Source organism: Rhinoderma darwinii, chromosome 3, assembly GCF_050947455.1.
Source record: "Rhinoderma darwinii isolate aRhiDar2 chromosome 3, aRhiDar2.hap1, whole genome shotgun sequence".
NCBI lineage: Eukaryota > Metazoa > Chordata > Amphibia > Anura > Rhinodermatidae > Rhinoderma > Rhinoderma darwinii.
In genome coordinates this window covers 415,934,071-415,955,981 of record NC_134689.1, presented here as the reverse complement: position 1 = coordinate 415,955,981, position 21,911 = coordinate 415,934,071, and the positions used below count along the sequence as shown (strand labels likewise).

At 42.7% G+C, this 21,911-nt stretch overlaps 7 non-coding genes across 7 annotated transcripts; all 7 read right to left on the bottom strand.

The window, feature by feature from the left end:
* Positions 1-282: 282 nt before the first annotated feature.
* On the bottom strand, positions 283-354 carry TRNAD-GUC (transfer RNA aspartic acid (anticodon GUC)). Its single transcript has one exon. It is a non-coding gene; the product is annotated as a tRNA-Asp (tRNA).
* A 1,081-nt stretch (positions 355-1,435) lies between these two features.
* Positions 1,436-1,507, bottom strand: TRNAD-GUC (transfer RNA aspartic acid (anticodon GUC)). Its single transcript has one exon. It is a non-coding gene; the product is annotated as a tRNA-Asp (tRNA).
* Positions 1,508-2,579: 1,072 nt separating this feature from the next.
* On the bottom strand, positions 2,580-2,651 carry TRNAD-GUC (transfer RNA aspartic acid (anticodon GUC)). The gene has a single exon. It is a non-coding gene; the product is annotated as a tRNA-Asp (tRNA).
* A 1,080-nt stretch (positions 2,652-3,731) lies between these two features.
* Positions 3,732-3,803, bottom strand: TRNAD-GUC (transfer RNA aspartic acid (anticodon GUC)). Its single transcript has one exon. It is a non-coding gene; the product is annotated as a tRNA-Asp (tRNA).
* Positions 3,804-7,188: 3,385 nt separating this feature from the next.
* TRNAD-GUC (transfer RNA aspartic acid (anticodon GUC)) lies at positions 7,189-7,260 on the bottom strand. Its single transcript has one exon. It is a non-coding gene; the product is annotated as a tRNA-Asp (tRNA).
* Positions 7,261-9,494: 2,234 nt separating this feature from the next.
* On the bottom strand, positions 9,495-9,566 carry TRNAD-GUC (transfer RNA aspartic acid (anticodon GUC)). The gene has a single exon. It is a non-coding gene; the product is annotated as a tRNA-Asp (tRNA).
* An 11,454-nt stretch (positions 9,567-21,020) lies between these two features.
* TRNAD-GUC (transfer RNA aspartic acid (anticodon GUC)) lies at positions 21,021-21,092 on the bottom strand. The gene has a single exon. It is a non-coding gene; the product is annotated as a tRNA-Asp (tRNA).
* Positions 21,093-21,911: the final 819 nt, after the last annotated feature.

Genomic DNA, 21,911 nt, shown 5'->3' with positions numbered 1-21,911 from the left:
CGACCTAGAACCGCGGTTCTGGTGCATATGAAAGGGGAGATTCCAATCTTTCATATGACAGTAGAATCACAGTTCTAGCTGTGACAGAGCCTGAGATATAGCCAGTTGAATACAGAATTGGGAATGAAAGCTGTATACTATAAGATCATACTGTGTTGCTGGACAGGGAAGGGGCAGAAGCTGATTGGACAGCGTCATACAGAAAACATTACACCGCCCAAAGTGAAAAGAAAGAGTCTTGTTTTATAATTCTGGTTATTGATGTGTCTAAAAGTGACAATTCTCCCCGTCGGGGAATCGAACCCCGGTCTCCCGCGTGACAGGCAGGGATACTCTCCACTATACTAACGAGGACCTGCTGATACCAGGGCTGTGTGAGTTGTGTGGAGCAGGCCTAGCGGCGGCGCATGTGTGGCCTGAGTGCATTGTGTAAATGGCATATATGTGGAATGGGTCTGTATGGCGTGTCCGATGCGGAGAGTGGTCTTTGTTTTGGTAACTATGCTATGCCCCCACATCCCTGTGCTCATTATTCACTATTAATCTGACACCACTGAGACCATTCAACAACTCTAATACAGATTAGTGTGCCCCCCTATGATAGGAAAATGAATAAATATGGCAATGACATATTGTCTTCTCTTTATGTGGTAATAACTTTGGAATTCTTTTATTTATCCAAGCATTCTGAGATTGTTTTCTTGTGACACATTGTACTTTATGTAAGTGGTAAAATGTGGTCGATACAATCCGAATCGTAGAGAAAATTGTAGAGAAAATTAGCATTTTTCTAAATGTTTCTGCTTGTAAGACAGATAATAATCCTGGTACTGCAATTTCGTCCTATTTAAAGAGGCTCTGTCACTTGTACTTCCCTATCTCCTAGCTAATTTGATAGGCGCTGTCACACTGATAATACTAGTGAAAATTGTGTCCCAAAACGTTTATTATTTCAAAAGTTATGAGCTTTTTTCTAAATATGTAAATGAGGATTTATAAGACAACTGGGAGGTAACAGCAGCGATTCTCCTGAGGTGGGGCTTCCTCCCAGCCTCTGACTCTGTCCTATCAGCAGGATGCTGTTTCACAGCATTAGGAGACAGTCTAGAGGGAAGGGGGATCCATTCAAACAGCCATATCTCGGGCTGTGGGCGACCTAGAACCGCGGTTCTGGTGGCATATGAAAGGGGAGATTCCAATCTTTCATATGACAGTAGAATCACAGTTCTAGCTGTGACAGAGCCTGAGATATAGCCAGTTGAATACAGAATTGGGAATGAAAGCTGTATACTATAAGATCATACTGTGTTGCTGGACAGGGAAGGGGCAGAAGCTGATTGGACAGCGTCATACAGAAAACATTACACCGCCCAAAGTGAAAAGAAAGAGTCTTGTTTTATAATTCTGGTTATTGATGTGTCTAAAAGTGACAATTCTCCCCGTCGGGGAATCGAACCCCGGTCTCCCGCGTGACAGGCAGGGATACTCTCCACTATACTAACGAGGACCTGCTGATACCAGGGCTGTGTGAGTTGTGTGGAGCAGGCCTAGCGGCGGCGCATGTGTGGCCTGAGTGCATTGTGTAAATGGCATATATGTGGAATGGGTCTGTATGGCGTGTCCGATGCGGAGAGTGGTCTTTGTTTTGGTAACTATGCTATGCCCCCACATCCCTGTGCTCATTATTCACTATTAATCTGAGACCATTCAACAACTCTAATACAGATTAGTGTGCCCCCCTATGATAGGAAAATGAATAAATATGGCAATGACATATTGTCTTCTCTTTATGTGGTAATAACTTTGGAATTCTTTTATTTATCCAAGCATTCTGAGATTGTTTTCTTGTGACACATTGTACTTTATATAAGTGGTAAAATGTGGTCGATACAATCCGAATCGTAGAGAAAATTGTAGAGAAAATTAGCATTTTTCTAAATGTATCTGCTTGTAAGACAGATAATAATCCTGGTACTGCAATTTCGTCCTATTTAAAGAGGCTCTGTCACTTGTACTTCCCTATCTCCTAGCTAATTTGATAGGCGCTGTCACACTGATAATACTAGTGAAAATTGTGTCCCAAAACGTTTATTATTTCAAAAGTTATGAGCTTTTTTCTAAATATGTAAATGAGGATTTATAAGACAACTGGGAGGTAACAGCAGCGATTCTCCTGAGGTGGGGCTTCCTCCCAGCCTCTGACTCTGTCCTATCAGCAGGATGCTGTTTCACAGCATTAGGAGACAGTCTAGAGGGAAGGGGGATCCATTCAAACAGGCATATCTCGGGCTGTGGACGACCTAGAACCGCGGTTCTGGTGGCATATGAAAGGGGAGATTCCAATCTTTCATATGACAGTAGAATCACAGTTCTAGCTGTGACAGAGCCTGAGATATAGCCAGTTGAATACAGAATTGGGAATGAAAGCTGTATACTATAAGATCATACTGTGTTGCTGGACAGGGAAGGGGCAGAAGCTGATTGGACAGCGTCATACAGAAAACATTACACCGCCCAAAGTGAAAAGAAAGAGTCTTGTTTTATAATTCTGGTTATTGATGTGTCTAAAAGTGACAATTCTCCCCGTCGGGGAATCGAACCCCGGTCTCCCGCGTGACAGGCAGGGATACTCTCCACTATACTAACGAGGACCTGCTGATACCAGGGCTGTGTGAGTTGTGTGGAGCAGGCCTAGCGGCGGCGCATGTGTGGCCTGAGTGCATTGTGTAAATGGCATATATGTGGAATGGGTCTGTATGGCGTGTCCGATGCGGAGAGTGGTCTTTGTTTTGGTAACTATGCTATGCCCCCACATCCCTGTGCTCATTATTCACTATTAATCTGACACCACTGAGACCATTCAACAACTCTAATACAGATTAGTGTGCCCCCCTATGATAGGAAAATGAATAAATATGGCAATGACATATTGTCTTCTCTTTATGTGGTAATAACTTTGGAATTCTTTTATTTATCCAAGCATTCTGAGATTGTTTTCTTGTGACACATTGTACTTTATGTAAGTGGTAAAATGTGGTCGATACAATCCGAATCGTAGAGAAAATTGTAGAGAAAATTAGCATTTTTCTAAATGTATCTGCTTGTAAGACAGATAATAATCCTGGTACTGCAATTTCGTCCTATTTAAAGAGGCTCTGTCACTTGTACTTCCCTATCTCCTAGCTAATTTGATAGGCACTGTCACACTGATAATACTAGTGAAAATTGTGTCCCAAAACGTTTATTATTTCAAAAGTTATGAGCTTTTTTCTAAATATGTAAATGAGGATTTATAAGACAACTGGGAGGTAACAGCAGCGATTCTCCTGAGGTGGGGCTTCCTCCCAGCCTCTGACTCTGTCCTATCAGCAGGATGCTGTTTCACAGCATTAGGAGACAGTCTAGAGGGAAGGGGGATCCATTCAAACAGCCATATCTCGGGCTGTGGACGACCTAGAACCGCGGTTCTGGTGCATATGAAAGGGGAGATTCCAATCTTTCATATGACAGTAGAATCACAGTTCTAGCTGTGACAGAGCCTGAGATATAGCCAGTTGAATACAGAATTGGGAATGAAAGCTGTATACTATAAGATCATACTGTGTTGCTGGACAGGGAAGGGGCAGAAGCTGATTGGACAGCGTCATACAGAAAACATTACACCGCCCAAAGTGAAAAGAAAGAGTCTTGTTTTATAATTCTGGTTATTGATGTGTCTAAAAGTGACAATTCTCCCCGTCGGGGAATCGAACCCCGGTCTCCCGCATGACAGGCGGGGATACTCTCCACTATACTAACGAGGACCTGCTGATACCAGGGATGTGTGAGTTGCGTGGAGCAGGCCTAGCGGCGGCGCATGTGTGGCCTGAGTGCATTGTGTAAATGGCATATATGTGGAATGGGTCTGTATGGCGTGTCCGATGCGGAGAGTGGTCTTTGTTTTGGTAACTATGCTATGCCCCCACATCCCTGTGCTCGTTATTCACTATTAATCTGACACCACTGAGACCATTCAACAACTCTAATACAGATTAGTGTGCCCCCCTATGATAGGAAAATGAATAAATATGGCAATGACATATTGTCTTCTCTTTATGTGGTAATAACTTTGGAATTCTTTTATTTATCCAAGCATTCTGAGATTGTTTTCTTGTGACACATTGTACTTTATGTAAGTGGTAAAATGTGGTCGATACAATCCGAATCGTAGAGAAAATTGTAGAGAAAATTAGCATTTTTCTAAATGTATCTGCTTGTAAGACAGATAATAATCCTGGTACTGCAATTTCGTCCTATTTAAAGAGGCTCTGTCACTTGTACTTCCCTATCTCCTAGCTAATTTGATAGGCACTGTCACACTGATAATACTAGTGAAAATTGTGTCCCAAAACGTTTATTATTTCAAAAGTTATGAGCTTTTTTCTAAATATGTAAATGAGGATTTATAAGACAACTGGGAGGTAACAGCAGCGATTCTCCTGAGGTGGGGCTTCCTCCCAGCCTCTGACTCTGTCCTATCAGCAGGATGCTGTTTCACAGCATTAGGAGACAGTCTAGAGGGAAGGGGGATCCATTCAAACAGCCATATCTCGGGCTGTGGACGACCTAGAACCGCGGTTCTTGTGGCATATGAAAGGGGAGATTCCAATCTTTCATATGACAGTAGAATCACAGTTCTAGCTGTGACAGAGCCTGAGATATAGCCAGTTGAATACAGAATTGGGAATGAAAGCTGTATACTATAAGATCATACTGTGTTGCTGGACAGGGAAGGGGCAGAAGCTGATTGGACAGCGTCATACAGAAAACATTACACCGCCCAAAGTGAAAAGAAAGAGTCTTGTTTTATAATTCTGGTTATGGATGTGTCTAAAAGTGACAATTCTCCCCTTCGGGGAATCGAACCCCGGTCTCCCGCGTGACAGGCGGGGATACTCTCCACTATACTAACGAGGACCTGCTGATACCAGGGATGTGTGAGTTGCGTGGAGCAGGCCTAGCAGCGGCGCATGTGTGGCCTGAGTGCATTGTGTAAATGGCATATATGTGGAATGGGTCTGTATGGCGTGTCCGATGCGGAGAGTGGTCTTTGTTTTGGTAACTATGCTATGCCCTCACATCCCTGTGCTCGTTATTCACTATTAATCTGACACCACTGAGACCATTCAACAACTCTAATACAGATTGGTGTGCCCCCCTATGATAGGAAAATGAATAAATATGGCAATGACATATTGTCTTCTCTTTATGTGGTAATAACTTTGGAATTCTTTTATTTATCCAAGCATTCTGAGATTGTTTTCTTGTGACACATTGTACTTTATGTAAGTGGTAAAATGTGGTCGATACAATCCGAATCGTAGAGAAAATTGTAGAGAAAATTAGCATTTTTCTAAATGTATCTGCTTGTAAGACAGATAATAATCCTGGTACTGCAATTTCGTCCTATTTAAAGAGGCTCTGTCACTTGTACTTCCCTATCTCCTAGCTAATTTGATAGGCGCTGTCACACTGATAATACTAGTGAAAATTGTGTCCCAAAACGTTTATTATTTCAAAAGTTATGAGCTTTTTTCTAAATATGTAAATGAGGATTTAGAAGACAACTGGGAGGTAACAGCAGCGATTCTCCTGAGGTGGGGCTTCCTCCCAGCCTCTGACTCTGTCCTATCAGCAGGATGCTGTTTCACAGCATTAGGAGACAGTCTAGAGGGAAGGGGGATCCATTCAAACAGCCATATCTCGGGCTGTGGACGACCTAGAACCGCGGTTCTGGTGCATATGAAAGGGGAGATTCCAATCTTTCATATGACAGTAGAATCACAGTTCTAGCTGTGACAGAGCCTGAGATATAGCCAGTTGAATACAGAATTGGGAATGAAAGCTGTATACTATAAGATCATACTGTGTTGCTGGACAGGGAAGGGGCAGAAGCTGATTGGACAGCGTCATACAGAAAACATTACACCGCCCAAAGTGAAAAGAAAGAGTCTTGTTTTATAATTCTGGTTATTGATGTGTCTAAAAGTGACAATTCTCCCCTTCGGGGAATCGAACCCCGGTCTCCCGCGTGACAGGCGGGGATACTCTCCACTATACTAACGAGGACCTGCTGATACCAGGGATGTGTGAGTTGCGTGGAGCAGGCCTAGCGGCGGCGCATGTGTGGCCTGAGTGCATTGTGTAAATGGCATATATGTGGAATGGGTCTGTATGGCGTGTCCGATGCGGAGAGTGGTCTTTGTTTTGGTAACTATGCTATGCCCCCACATCCCTGTGCTCGTTATTCACTATTAATCTGACACCACTGAGACCATTCAACAACTCTAATACAGATTAGTGTGCCCCCCTATGATAGGAAAATGAATAAATATGGCAATGACATATTGTCTTCTCTTTATGTGGTAATAACTTTGGAATTCTTTTATTTATCCAAGCATTCTGAGATTGTTTTCTTGTGACACATTGTACTTTATGTAAGTGGTAAAATGTGGTCGATACAATCCGAATCGTAGAGAAAATTGTAGAGAAAATTAGCATTTTTCTAAATGTATCTGCTTGTAAGACAGATAATAATCCTGGTACTGCAATTTCGTCCTATTTAAAGAGGCTCTGTCACTTGTACTTCCCTATCTCCTAGATAATTTGATAGGCGCTGTCACACTGATAATACTAGTGAAAATTGTGTCCCAAAACGTTTATTATTTCAAAAGTTATGAGCTTTTTTCTAAATATGTAAATGAGGATTTATAAGACAACTGGGAGGTAACAGCAGCGATTCTCCTGAGGTGGGGCTTCCTCCCAGCCTCTGACTCTGTCCTATCAGCAGGATGCTGTTTCACAGCATTAGGAGACAGTCTAGAGGGAAGGGGGATCCATTCAAACAGCCATATCTCGGGCTGTGGACGACCTAGAACCGCGGTTCTGGTGCATATGAAAGGGGAGATTCCAATCTTTCATATGACAGTAGAATCACAGTTCTAGCTGTGACAGAGCCTGAGATATAGCCAGTTGAATACAGAATTGGGAATGAAAGCTGTATATTATAAGATCATACTGTGTTGCTGGACAGGGAAGGGGCAGAAGCTGATTGGACAGCGTCATACAGAAAACATTACACCGCCCAAAGTGAAAAGAAAGAGTCTTGTTTTATAATTCTGGTTATTGATGTGTCTAAAAGTGACAATTCTCCCCGTCGGGGAATCGAACCCCGGTCTCCCGCATGACAGGCGGGGATACTCTCCACTATACTAACGAGGACCTGCTGATACCAGGTATGTGTGAGTTGCGTGGAGCAGGCCTAGCGGCGGCGCATGTGTGGCCTGAGTGCATTGTGTAAATGGCATATATGTGGAATGGGTCTGTATGGCGTGTCCGATGCGGAGAGTGGTCTTTGTTTTGGTAACTATGCTATGCCCCCACATCCCTGTGCTCGTTATTCACTATTAATCTGACACCACTGAGACCATTCAACAACTCTAATACAGATTAGTGTGCCCCCCTATGATAGGAAAATGAATAAATATGGCAATGACATATTGTCTTCTCTTTATGTGGTAATAACTTTGGAATTCTTTTATTTATCCAAGCATTCTGAGATTGTTTTCTTGTGACACATTGTACTTTATGTAAGTGGTAAAATGTGGTCGATACAATCCGAATCGTAGAGAAAATTGTAGAGAAAATTAGCATTTTTCTAAATGTATCTGCTTGTAAGACAGATAATAATCCTGGTACTGCAATTTCGTCCTATTTAAAGAGGCTCTGTCACTTGTACTTCCCTATCTCCTAGCTAATTTGATAGGCACTGTCACACTGATAATACTAGTGAAAATTGTGTCCCAAAACGTTTATTATTTCAAAAGTTATGAGCTTTTTTCTAAATATGTAAATGAGGATTTATAAGACAACTGGGAGGTAACAGCAGCGATTCTCCTGAGGTGGGGCTTCCTCCCAGCCTCTGACTCTGTCCTATCAGCAGGATGCTGTTTCACAGCATTAGGAGACAGTCTAGAGGGAAGGGGGATCCATTCAAACAGCCATATCTCGGGCTGTGGACGACCTAGAACCGCGGTTCTTGTGGCATATGAAAGGGGAGATTCCAATCTTTCATATGACAGTAGAATCACAGTTCTAGCTGTGACAGAGCCTGAGATATAGCCAGTTGAATACAGAATTGGGAATGAAAGCTGTATACTATAAGATCATACTGTGTTGCTGGACAGGGAAGGGGCAGAAGCTGATTGGACAGCGTCATACAGAAAACATTACACCGCCCAAAGTGAAAAGAAAGAGTCTTGTTTTATAATTCTGGTTATTGATGTGTCTAAAAGTGACAATTCTCCCCTTCGGGGAATCGAACCCCGGTCTCCCGCGTGACAGGCGGGGATACTCTCCACTATACTAACGAGGACCTGCTGATACCGGGGATGTGTGAGTTGCGTGGAGCAGGCCTAGCGGCGGCGCATGTGTGGCCTGAGTGCATTGTGTAAATGGCATATATGTGGAATGGGTCTGTATGGCGTGTCCGATGCGGAGAGTGGTCTTTGTTTTGGTAACTATGCTATGCCCACACATCCCTGTGCTCGTTATTCACTATTAATCTGACACCACTGAGACCATTCAACAACTCTAATACAGATTAGTGTGCCCCCCTATGATAGGAAAATGAATAAATATGGCAATGACATATTGTCTTCTCTTTATGTGGTAATAACTTTGGAATTCTTTTATTTATCCAAGCATTCTGAGATTGTTTTCTTGTGACACATTGTACTTTATGTAAGTGGTAAAATGTGGTCGATACAATCCGAATCGTAGAGAAAATTGTAGAGAAAATTAGCATTCTTCTAAATGTATCTGCTTGTAAGACAGATAATAATCCTGGTACTGCAATTTCGTCCTATTTAAAGAGGCTCTGTCACTTGTACTTCCCTATCTCCTAGCTAATTTGATAGGCGCTGTCACACTGATAATACTAGTGAAAATTGTGTCCCAAAACGTTTATTATTTCAAAAGTTATGAGCTTTTTTCTAAATATGTAAATGAGGATTTATAAGACAACTGGGAGGTAACAGCAGCGATTCTCCTGAGGTGGGGCTTCCTCCCAGCCTCTGACTCTGTCCTATCAGCAGGATGCTGTTTCACAGCATTAGGAGACAGTCTAGAGGGAAGGGGGATCCATTCAAACAGCCATATCTCGGGCTGTGGACGACCTAGAACCGCGGTTCTGGTGGCATATGAAAGGGGAGATTCCAATCTTTCATATGACAGTAGAATCACAGTTCTAGCTGTGACAGAGCCTGAGATATAGCCAGTTGAATACAGAATTGGGAATGAAAGCTGTATACTATAAGATCACACTGTGTTGCTGGACAGGGAAGGGGCAGAAGCTGATTGGACAGCGTCATATAGAAAACATTACACCGCCCAAAGTGAAAAGAAAGAGTCTTGTTTTATAATTCTGGTTATTGATGTGTCTAAAAGTGACAATTCTCCCCGTCGGGGAATCGAACCCCGGTCTCCCGCGTGACAGGCGGGGATACTCTCCACTATACTAACGAGGACTTGCTGATACCAGGGCTGTGTGAGTTGCGTGGAGCAGGCCTAGCGGCGGCGCATGTGTGGCCTGAGTGCATTGTGTAAATGGCATATATGTGGAATGGGTCTGTATGGCGTGTCCGATGCGGAGAGTGGTCTTTGTTTTGGTAACTATGCTATGCCCCCACATCCCTGTGCTCGTTATTCACTATTAATCTGACACCACTGAGACCATTCAACAACTCTAATACAGATTAGTGTGCCCCCCTATGATAGGAAAATGAATAAATATGGCAATGACATATTGTCTTCTCTTTATGTGGTAATAACTTTGGAATTCTTTTATTTATCCAAGCATTCTGAGATTGTTTTCTTGTGACACATTGTACTTTATGTAAGTGGTAAAATGTGGTCGATACAATCCGAATCGTAGAGAAAATTGTAGAGAAAATTAGCATTTTTCTAAATGTATCTGCTTGTAAGACAGATAATAATCCTGGTACTGCAATTTCGTCCTATTTAAAGAGGCTCTGTCACTTGTACTTCCCTATCTCCTAGCTAATTTGATAGGCACTGTCACACTGATAATACTAGTGAAAATTGTGTCCCAAAACGTTTATTATTTCAAAAGTTATGAGCTTTTTTCTAAATATGTAAATGAGGATTTATAAGACAACTGGGAGGTAACAGCAGCGATTCTCCTGAGGTGGGGCTTCCTCCCAGCCTCTGACTCTGTCCTATCAGCAGGATGCTGTTTCACAGCATTAGGAGACAGTCTAGAGGGAAGGGGGATCCATTCAAACAGCCATATCTCGGGCTGTGGACGACCTAGAACCGCGGTTCTGGTGCATATGAAAGGGGAGATTCCAATCTTTCATATGACAGTAGAATCACAGTTCTAGCTGTGACAGAGCCTGAGATATAGCCAGTTGAATACAGAATTGGGAATGAAAGCTGTATACTATAAGATCATACTGTGTTGCTGGACAGGGAAGGGGCAGAAGCTGATTGGACAGCGTCATACAGAAAACATTACACCGCCCAAAGTGAAAAGAAAGAGTCTTGTTTTATAATTCTGGTTATTGATGTGTCTAAAAGTGTGAATTCTCCCCGTCGGGGAATCGAACCCCAGTCTCCCGCGTGACAGGCGGGGATACTCTCCACTATACTAACGATGACCTGCTGATACCAGGGCTGTGTGAGTTGCGTGGAGCAGGCCTAGCGGCGACGCATGTGTGGCCTGAGTGCATTGTGTAAATGGCATATATGTGGAATGGGTCTGTATGGCGTGTCCGATGCGGAGAGTGGTCTTTGTTTTGGTAACTATGCTATGCCCCCACATCCCTGTGCTCGTTATTCACTATTAATCTGACACCACTGAGACCATTCAACAACTCTAATACAGATTAGTGTGCCCCCCTATGATAGGAAAATGAATAAATATGGCAATGACATATTGTCTTCTCTTTATGTGGTAATAACTTTGGAATTCTTTTATTTATCCAAGCATTCTGAGATTGTTTTCTTGTGACACATTGTACTTTATGTAAGTGGTAAAATGTGGTCGATACAATCCGAATCGTAGAGAAAATTGTAGAGAAAATTAGCATTTTTCTAAATGTATCTGCTTGTAAGACAGATAATAATCCTGGTACTGCAATTTCGTCCTATTTAAAGAGGCTCTGTCACTTGTACTTCCCTATCTCCTAGCTAATTTGATAGGCACTGTCACACTGATAATACTAGTGAAAATTGTGTCCCAAAACGTTTATTATTTCAAAAGTTATGAGCTTTTTTCTAAATATGTAAATGAGGATTTATAAGACAACTGGGAGGTAACAGCAGCGATTCTCCTGAGGTGGGGCTTCCTCCCAGCCTCTGACTCTGTCCTATCAGCAGGATGCTGTTTCACAGCATTAGGAGACAGTCTAGAGGGAAGGGGGATCCATTCAAACAGCCATATCTCGGGCTGTGGACGACCTAGAACCGCGGTTCTGGTGGCATATGAAAGGGGAGATTCCAATCTTTCATATGACAGTAGAATCACAGTTCTAGCTGTGACAGAGCCTGAGATATAGCCAGTTGAATACAGAATTGGGAATGAAAGCTGTATACTATAAGATCATACTGTGTTGCTGGACAGGGAAGGGGCAGAAGCTGATTGGACAGCGTCATACAGAAAACATTACACCGCCCAAAGTGAAAAGAAAGAGTCTTGTTTTATAATTCTGGTTATTGATGTGTCTAAAAGTGTGAATTCTCCCCGTCGGGGAATCGAACCCCAGTCTCCCGCGTGACAGGCGGGGATACTCTCCACTATACTAACGATGACCTGCTGATACCAGGCCTGTGTGAGTTGCGTGGAGCAGGCCTAGCGGCGGCGCATGTGTGGCCTGAGTGCATTGTGTAAATGGCATATATGTGGAATGGGTCTGTATGGCGTGTCCGATGCGGAGAGTGGTCTTTGTTTTGGTAACTATGCTATGCCCCCACATCCCTGTGCTCGTTATTCACTATTAATCTGACACCACTGAGACCATTCAACAACTCTAATACAGATTAGTGTGCCCCCCTATGATAGGAAAATGAATAAATATGGCAATGACATATTGTCTTCTCTTTATGTGGTAATAACTTTGGAATTCTTTTATTTATCCAAGCATTCTGAGATTGTTTTCTTGTGACACATTGTACTTTATGTAAGTGGTAAAATGTGGTCGATACAATCCGAATCGTAGAGAAAATTGTAGAGAAAATTAGCATTTTTCTAAATGTATCTGCTTGTAAGACAGATAATAATCCTGGTACTGCAATTTCGTCCTATTTAAAGAGGCTCTGTCACTTGTACTTCCCTATCTCCTAGCTAATTTGATAGGCGCTGTCACACTGATAATACTAGTGAAAATTGTGTCCCAAAACGTTTATTATTTCAAAAGTTATGAGCTTTTTTCTAAATATGTAAATGAGGATTTATAAGACAACTGGGAGGTAACAGCAGCGATTCTCCTGAGGTGGGGCTTCCTCCCAGCCTCTGACTCTGTCCTATCAGCAGGATGCTGTTTCACAGCATTAGGAGACAGTCTAGAGGGAAGGGGGATCCATTCAAACAGCCATATCTCGGGCTGTGGACGACCTAGAACCGCGGTTCTGGTGGCATATGAAAGGGGAGATTCCAATCTTTCATATGACAGTAGAATCACAGTTCTAGCTGTGACAGAGCCTGAGATATAGCCAGTTGAATACAGAATTGGGAATGAAAGCTGTATACTATAAGATCATACTGTGTTGCTGGACAGGGAAGGGGCAGAAGCTGATTGGACAGCGTCATACAGAAAACATTACACCGCCCAAAGTGAAAAGAAAGAGTCTTGTTTTATAATTCTGGTTATTGATGTGTCTAAAAGTGTGAATTCTCCCCGTCGGGGAATCGAACCCCAGTCTCCCGCGTGACAGGCGGGGATACTCTCCACTATACTAACGATGACCTGCTGATACCAGGCCTGTGTGAGTTGCGTGGAGCAGGCCTAGCGGCGGCGCATGTGTGGCCTGAGTGCATTGTGTAAATGGCATATATGTGGAATGGGTCTGTATGGCGTGTCCGATGCGGAGAGTGGTCTTTGTTTTGGTAACTATGCTATGCCCCCACATCCCTGTGCTCGTTATTCACTATTAATCTGACACCACTGAGACCATTCAACAACTCTAATACAGATTAGTGTGCCCCCCTATGATAGGAAAATGAATAAATATGGCAATGACATATTGTCTTCTCTTTATGTGGTAATAACTTTGGAATTCTTTTATTTATCCAAGCATTCTGAGATTGTTTTCTTGTGACACATTGTACTTTATGTAAGTGGTAAAATGTGGTCGATACAATCCGAATCGTAGAGAAAATTGTAGAGAAAATTAGCATTTTTCTAAATGTATCTGCTTGTAAGACAGATAATAATCCTGGTACTGCAATTTCGTCCTATTTAAAGAGGCTCTGTCACTTGTACTTCCCTATCTCCTAGCTAATTTGATAGGCGCTGTCACACTGATAATACTAGTGAAAATTGTGTCCCAAAACGTTTATTATTTCAAAAGTTATGAGCTTTTTTCTAAATATGTAAATGAGGATTTATAAGACAACTGGGAGGTAACAGCAGCGATTCTCCTGAGGTGGGGCTTCCTCCCAGCCTCTGACTCTGTCCTATCAGCAGGATGCTGTTTCACAGCATTAGGAGACAGTCTAGAGGGAAGGGGGATCCATTCAAACAGCCATATCTCGGGCTGTGGACGACCTAGAACCGCGGTTCTGGTGCATATGAAAGGGGAGATTCCAATCTTTCATATGACAGTAGAATCACAGTTCTAGCTGTGACAGAGCCTGAGATATAGCCAGTTGAATACAGAATTGGGAATGAAAGCTGTATACTATAAGATCACACTGTGTTGCTGGACAGGGAAGGGGCAGAAGCTGATTGGACAGCGTCATATAGAAAACATTACACCGCCCAAAGTGAAAAGAAAGAGTCTTGTTTTATAATTCTGGTTATTGATGTGTCTAAAAGTGTGAATTCTCCCCGTCGGGGAATCGAACCCCAGTCTCCCGCGTGACAGGCGGGGATACTCTCCACTATACTAACGATGACCTGCTGATACCAGGGCTGTGTGAGTTGCGTGGAGCAGGCCTAGCGGCGGCGCATGTGTGGCCTGAGTGCATTGTGTAAATGGCATATATGTGGAATGGGTCTGTATGGCGTGTCCGATGCGGAGAGTGGTCTTTGTTTTGGTAACTATGCTATGCCCCCACATCCCTGTGCTCGTTATTCACTATTAATCTGACACCACTGAGACCATTCAACAACTCTAATACAGATTAGTGTGCCCCCCTATGATAGGAAAATGAATAAATATGGCAATGACATATTGTCTTCTCTTTATGTGGTAATAACTTTGGAATTCTTTTATTTATCCAAGCATTCTGAGATTGTTTTCTTGTGACACATTGTACTTTATGTAAGTGGTAAAATGTGGTCGATACAATCCGAATCGTAGAGAAAATTGTAGAGAAAATTAGCATTTTTCTAAATGTATCTGCTTGTAAGACAGATAATAATCCTGGTACTGCAATTTCGTCCTATTTAAAGAGGCTCTGTCACTTGTACTTCCCTATCTCCTAGCTAATTTGATAGGCGCTGTCACACTGATAATACTAGTGAAAATTGTGTCCCAAAACGTTTATTATTTCAAAAGTTATGAGCTTTTTTCTAAATATGTAAATGAGGATTTATAAGACAACTGGGAGGTAACAGCAGCGATTCTCCTGAGGTGGGGCTTCCTCCCAGCCTCTGACTCTGTCCTATCAGCAGGATGCTGTTTCACAGCATTAGGAGACAGTCTAGAGGGAAGGGGGATCCATTCAAACAGCCATATCTCGGGCTGTGGACGACCTAGAACCGCGGTTCTGGTGCATATGAAAGGGGAGATTCCAATCTTTCATATGACAGTAGAATCACAGTTCTAGCTGTGACAGAGCCTGAGATATAGCCAGTTGAATACAGAATTGGGAATGAAAGCTGTATACTATAAGATCACACTGTGTTGCTGGACAGGGAAGGGGCAGAAGCTGATTGGACAGCGTCATATAGAAAACATTACACCGCCCAAAGTGAAAAGAAAGAGTCTTGTTTTATAATTCTGGTTATTGATGTGTCTAAAAGTGTGAATTCTCCCCGTCGGGGAATCGAACCCCAGTCTCCCGCGTGACAGGCGGGGATACTCTCCACTATACTAACGATGACCTGCTGATACCAGGGCTGTGTGAGTTGCGTGGAGCAGGCCTAGCGGCGGCGCATGTGTGGCCTGAGTGCATTGTGTAAATGGCATATATGTGGAATGGGTCTGTATGGCGTGTCCGATGCGGAGAGTGGTCTTTGTTTTGGTAACTATGCTATGCCCCCACATCCCTGTGCTCGTTATTCACTATTAATCTGACACCACTGAGACCATTCAACAACTCTAATACAGATTAGTGTGCCCCCCTATGATAGGAAAATGAATAAATATGGCAATGACATATTGTCTTCTCTTTATGTGGTAATAACTTTGGAATTCTTTTATTTATCCAAGCATTCTGAGATTGTTTTCTTGTGACACATTGTACTTTATGTAAGTGGTAAAATGTGGTTGATACAATCCGAATCGTAGAGAAAATTGTAGAGAAAATTAGCATTTTTCTAAATGTATCTGCTTGTAAGACAGATAATAATCCTGGTACTGCAATTTCGTCCTATTTAAAGAGGCTCTGTCACTTGTACTTCCCTATCTCCTAGCTAATTTGATAGGCGCTGTCACACTGATAATACTAGTGAAAATTGTGTCCCAAAACGTTTATTATTTCAAAAGTTATGAGCTTTTTTCTAAATATGTAAATGAGGATTTATAAGACAACTGGGAGGTAACAGCAGCGATTCTCCTGAGGTGGGGCTTCCTCCCAGCCTCTGACTCTGTCCTATCAGCAGGATGCTGTTTCACAGCATTAGGAGACAGTCTAGAGGGAAGGGGGATCCATTCAAACAGCCATATCTCGGGCTGTGGACGACCTAGAACCGCGGTTCTGGTGGCATATGAAAGGGGAGATTCCAATCTTTCATATGACAGTAGAATCACAGTTCTAGCTGTGACAGAGCCTGAGATATAGCCAGTTGAATACAGAATTGGGAATGAAAGCTGTATACTATAAGATCATACTGTGTTGCTGGACAGGGAAGGGGCAGAAGCTGATTGGACAGCGTCATACAGAAAACATTACACCGCCCAAAGTGAAAAGAAAGAGTCTTGTTTTATAATTCTGGTTATTGATGTGTCTAAAAGTGTGAATTCTCCCCGTCGGGGAATCGAACCCCAGTCTCCCGCGTGACAGGCGGGGATACTCTCCACTATACTAACGATGACCTGCTGATACCAGGGCTGTGTGAGTTGCGTGGAGCAGGCCTAGCGGCGGCGCATGTGTGGCCTGAGTGCATTGTGTAAATGGCATATATGTGGAATGGGTCTGTATGGCGTGTCCGATGCAGAGAGTGGTCTTTGTTTTGGTAACTATGCTATGCCCCCACATCCCTGTGCTCGTTATTCACTATTAATCTGACACCACTGAGACCATTCAACAACTCTAATACAGATTAGTTTGCCCCCCTATGATAGGAAAATGAATAAATATGGCAATGACATATTGTCTTCTCTTTATGTGGTAATAACTTTGGAATTCTTTTATTTATCCAAGCATTCTGAGATTGTTTTCTTGTGACACATTGTACTTTATGTAAGTGGTAAAATGTGGTCGATACAATCCGAATCGTAGAGAAAATTGTAGAGAAAATTAGCATTTTTCTAAATGTATCTGCTTGTAAGACAGATAATAATCCTGGTACTGCAATTTCGTCCTATTTAAAGAGGCTCTGTCACTTGTACTTCCCTATCTCCTAGCTAATTTGATAGGCACTGTCACACTGATAATACTAGTGAAAATTGTGTCCCAAAACGTTTATTATTTCAAAAGTTATGAGCTTTTTTCTAAATATGTAAATGAGGATTTATAAGACAACTGGGAGGTAACAGAAGCGATTCTCCTGAGGTGGGGCTTCCTCCCAGCCTCTGACTCTGTCCTATCAGCAGGATGCTGTTTCACAGCATTAGGAGACAGTCTAGAGGGAAGGGGGATCCATTCAAACAGCCATATCTCGGGCTGTGGACGACCTAGAACCGCGGTTCTGGTGGCATATGAAAGGGGAGATTCCAATCTTTCATATGACAGTAGAATCACAGTTCTAGCTGTGACAGAGCCTGAGATATAGCCAGTTGAATACAGAATTGGGAATGAAAGCTGTATACTATAAGATCATACTGTGTTGCTGGACAGGGAAGGGGCAGAAGCTGATTGGACAGCGTCATACAGAAAACATTACACCGCCCAAAGTGAAAAGAAAGAGTCTTGTTTTATAATTCTGGTTATTGATGTGTCTAAAAGTGTGAATTCTCCCCGTCGGGGAATCGAACCCCGGTCTCCCGCGTGACAGGCGGGGATACTCTCCACTATACTAACGATGACCTGCTGATACCAGGGCTGTGTGAGTTGCGTGGAGCAGGCCTAGCGGCGGCGCATGTGTGGCCTGAGTGCATTGTGTAAATGGCATATATGTGGAATGGGTCTGTATGGCGTGTCCGATGCGGAGAGTGGTCTTTGTTTTGGTAACTATGCTATGCCCCCACATCCCTGTGCTCGTTATTCACTATTAATCTGACACCACTGAGACCATTCAACAACTCTAATACAGATTAGTGTGCCCCCCTATGATAGGAAAATGAATAAATATGGCAATGACATATTGTCTTCTCTTTATGTGGTAATAACTTTGGAATTCTTTTATTTATCCAAGCATTCTGAGATTGTTTTCTTGTGACACATTGTACTTTATGTAAGTGGTAAAATGTGGTCGATACAATCCGAATCGTAGAGAAAATTGTAGAGAAAATTAGCATTTTTCTAAATGTATCTGCTTGTAAGACAGATAATAATCCTGGTACTGCAATTTCGTCCTATTTAAAGAGGCTCTGTCACTTGTACTTCCCTATCTCCTAGCTAATTTGATAGGCGCTGTCACACTGATAATACTAGTGAAAATTGTGTCCCAAAACGTTTATTATTTCAAAAGTTATGAGCTTTTTTCTAAATATGTAAATGAGGATTTATAAGACAACTGGGAGGTAACAGCAGCGATTCTCCTGAGGTGGGGCTTCCTCCCAGCCTCTGACTCTGTCCTATCAGCAGGATGCTGTTTCACAGCATTAGGAGACAGTCTAGAGGGAAGGGGGATCCATTCAAACACCCATATCTCGGGCTGTGGACGACCTAGAACCGCGGTTCTGGTGGCATATGAAAGGGGAGATTCCAATCTTTCATATGACAGTAGAATCACAGTTCTAGCTGTGACAGAGCCTGAGATATAGCCAGTTAAATACAGAATTGGGAATGAAAGCTGTATACTATAAGATCATACTGTGTTGCTGGACAGGGAAGGGGCAGAAGCTGATTGGACAGCGTCATACAGAAAACATTACACCGCCCAAAGTGAAAAGAAAGAGTCTTGTTTTATAATTCTGGTTATTGATGTGTCTAAAAGTATGAATTCTCCCCGTCGGGGAATCGAACCCCGGTCTCCCGCGTGACAGGCGGGGATACTCTCCACTATACTAACGATGACCTGCTGATACCAGGGCTGTGTGAGTTGCGTGGAGCAGGCCTAGCGGCGGCGCATGTGTGGCCTGAGTGCATTGTGTAAATGGCATATATGTGGAATGGGTCTGTATGGCGTGTCCGATGCGGAGAGTGGTCTTTGTTTTGGTAACTATGCTATGCCCCCACATCCCTGTGCTCGTTATTCACTATTAATCTGACACCACTGAGACCATTCAACAACTCTAATACAGATTAGTGTGCCCCCCTATGATAGGAAAATGAATAAATATGGCAATGACATATTGTCTTCTCTTTATGTGGTAATAACTTTGGAATTCTTTTATTTATCCAAGCATTCTGAGATTGTTTTCTTGTGACACATTGTACTTTATGTAAGTGGTAAAATGTGGTCGATACAATCCGAATCGTAGAGAAAATTGTAGAGAAAATTAGCATTTTTCTAAATGTATCTGCTTGTAAGACAGATAATAATCCTGGTACTGCAATTTCGTCCTATTTAAAGAGGCTCTGTCACTTGTACTTCCCTATCTCCTAGCTAATTTGATAGGCGCTGTCACACTGATAATACTAGTGAAAATTGTGTCCCAAAACGTTTATTATTTCAAAAGTTATGAGCTTTTTTCTAAATATGTAGATGAGGATTTATAAGACAACTGGGAGGTAACAGCAGCGATTCTCCTGAGGTGGGGCTTCCTCCCAGCCTCTGACTCTGTCCTATCAGCAGGATGCTGTTTCACAGCATTAGGAGACAGTCTAGAGGGAAGGGGGATCCATTCAAACAGCCATATCTCGGGCTGTGGACGACCTAGAACCGCGGTTCTGGTGGCATATGAAAGGGGAGATTCCAATCTTTCATATGACAGTAGAATCACAGTTCTAGCTGTGACAGAGCCTGAGATATAGCCAGTTGAATACAGAATTGGGAATGAAAGCTGTATACTATAAGATCATACTGTGTTGCTGGACAGGGAAGGGGCAGAAGCTGATTGGACAGCGTCATACAGAAAACATTACACCGCCCAAAGTGAAAAGAAAGAGTCTTGTTTTATAATTCTGGTTATTGATGTGTCTAAAAGTGACAATTCTCCCCGTCGCGGAATCGAACCCCGGTCTCCCGCGTGACAGGCGGGGATACTCTCCACTATACTAACGATGACCTGCTGATACCAGGGCTGTGTGAGTTGCGTGGAGCAGGCCTAGCGGCGGCGCATGTGTGGCCTGAGTGCATTGTGTAAATGGCATATATGTGGAATGGGTCTGTATGGCGTGTCCGATGCGGAGAGTGGTCTTTGTTTTGGTAACTATGCTATGCCCCCACATCCCTGTGCTCATTATTCACTATTAATCTGACACCACTGAGACCATTCAACAACTCTAATACAGATTAGTGTGCCCCCCTATGATAGGAAAATGAATAAATATGGCAATGACATATTGTCTTCTCTTTATGTGGTAATAACTTTGGAATTCTTTTATTTATCCAAGCATTCTGAGATTGTTTTCTTGTGACACATTGTACTTTATGTAAGTGGTAAAATGTGGTCGATACAATCCGAATCGTAGAGAAAATTGTAGAGAAAATTAGCATTTTTCTAAATGTATCTGCTTGTAAGACAGATAATAATCCTGGTACTGCAATTTCGTCCTATTTAAAGAGGCTCTGTCACTTGTACTTCCCTATCTCCTAGCTAATTTGATAGGCGCTGTCACACTGATAATACTAGTGAAAATTGTGTCCCAAAACGTTTATTATTTCAAAAGTTATGAGCTTTTTTCTAAATATGTAAATGAGGATTTATAAGACAACTGGGAGGTAACAGCAGCGATTCTCCTGAGGTGGGGCTTCCTCCCAGCCTCTGACTCTGTCCTATCAGCAGGATGCTGTTTCACAGCATTAGGAGACAGTCTAGAGGGAAGGGGGATCCATTCAAACAGCCATATCTCGGGCTGTGGACGACCTAGAACCGCGGTTCTGGTGCATATGAAAGGGGAGATTCCAATCTTTCATATGACAGTAGAATCACAGTTCTAGCTGTGACAGAGCCTGAGATATAGCCAGTTGAATACAGAATTGGGAATGAAAGCTGTATACTATAAGATCATACTGTGTTGCTGGACAGGGAAGGGGCAGAAGCTGATTGGACAGCGTCATACAGAAAACATTACACCGCCCAAAGTGAAAAGAAAGAGTCTTGTTTTATAATTCTGGTTATTGATGTGTCTAAAAGTGACAATTCTCCCCGTCGGGGAATTGAACCCCGGTCTCCCACGTGACAGGCGGGGATACTCTCCACTATACTAACGAGGACCTGCTGATACCAGGGCTGTGTGAGTTGCGTGGAGCAGGCCTAGCGGCGGCGCATGTGTGGCCTGAGTGCATTGTGTAAATGGCATATATGTGGAATGGGTCTGTATGGCGTGTCCGATGCGGAGAGTGGTCTTTGTTTTGGTAACTATGCTATGCCCCCACATCCCTGTGCTCGTTATTCACTATTAATCTGACACCACTGAGACCATTCAACAACTCTAATACAGATTAGTGTGCCCCCCTATGATAGGAAAATGAATAAATATGGCAATGACATATTGTCTTCTCTTTATGTGGTAATAACTTTGGAATTCTTTTATTTATCCAAGCATTCTGAGATTGTTTTCTTGTGACACATTGTACTTTATGTAAGTGGTAAAATGTGGTCGATACAATCCGAATCGTAGAGAAAATTGTAGAGAAAATTAGCATTTTTCTAAATGTATCTGCTTGTAAGACAGATAATAATCCTGGTACTGCAATTTCGTCCTATTTAAAGAGGCTCTGTCACTTGTACTTCCCTATCTCCTAGCTAATTTGATAGGCGCTGTCACACTGATAATACTAGTGAAAATTGTGTCCCAAAACGTTTATTATTTCAAAAGTTATGAGCTTTTTTCTAAATATGTAAATGAGGATTTATAAGACAACTGGGAGGTAACAGCAGCGATTCTCCTGAGGTGGGGCTTCCTCCCAGCCTCTGACTCTGTCCTATCAGCAGGATGCTGTTTCACAGCATTAGGAGACAGTCTAGAGGGAAGGGGGATCCATTCAAACAGGCATATCTCGGGCTGTGGACGACCTAGAACCGCGGTTCTG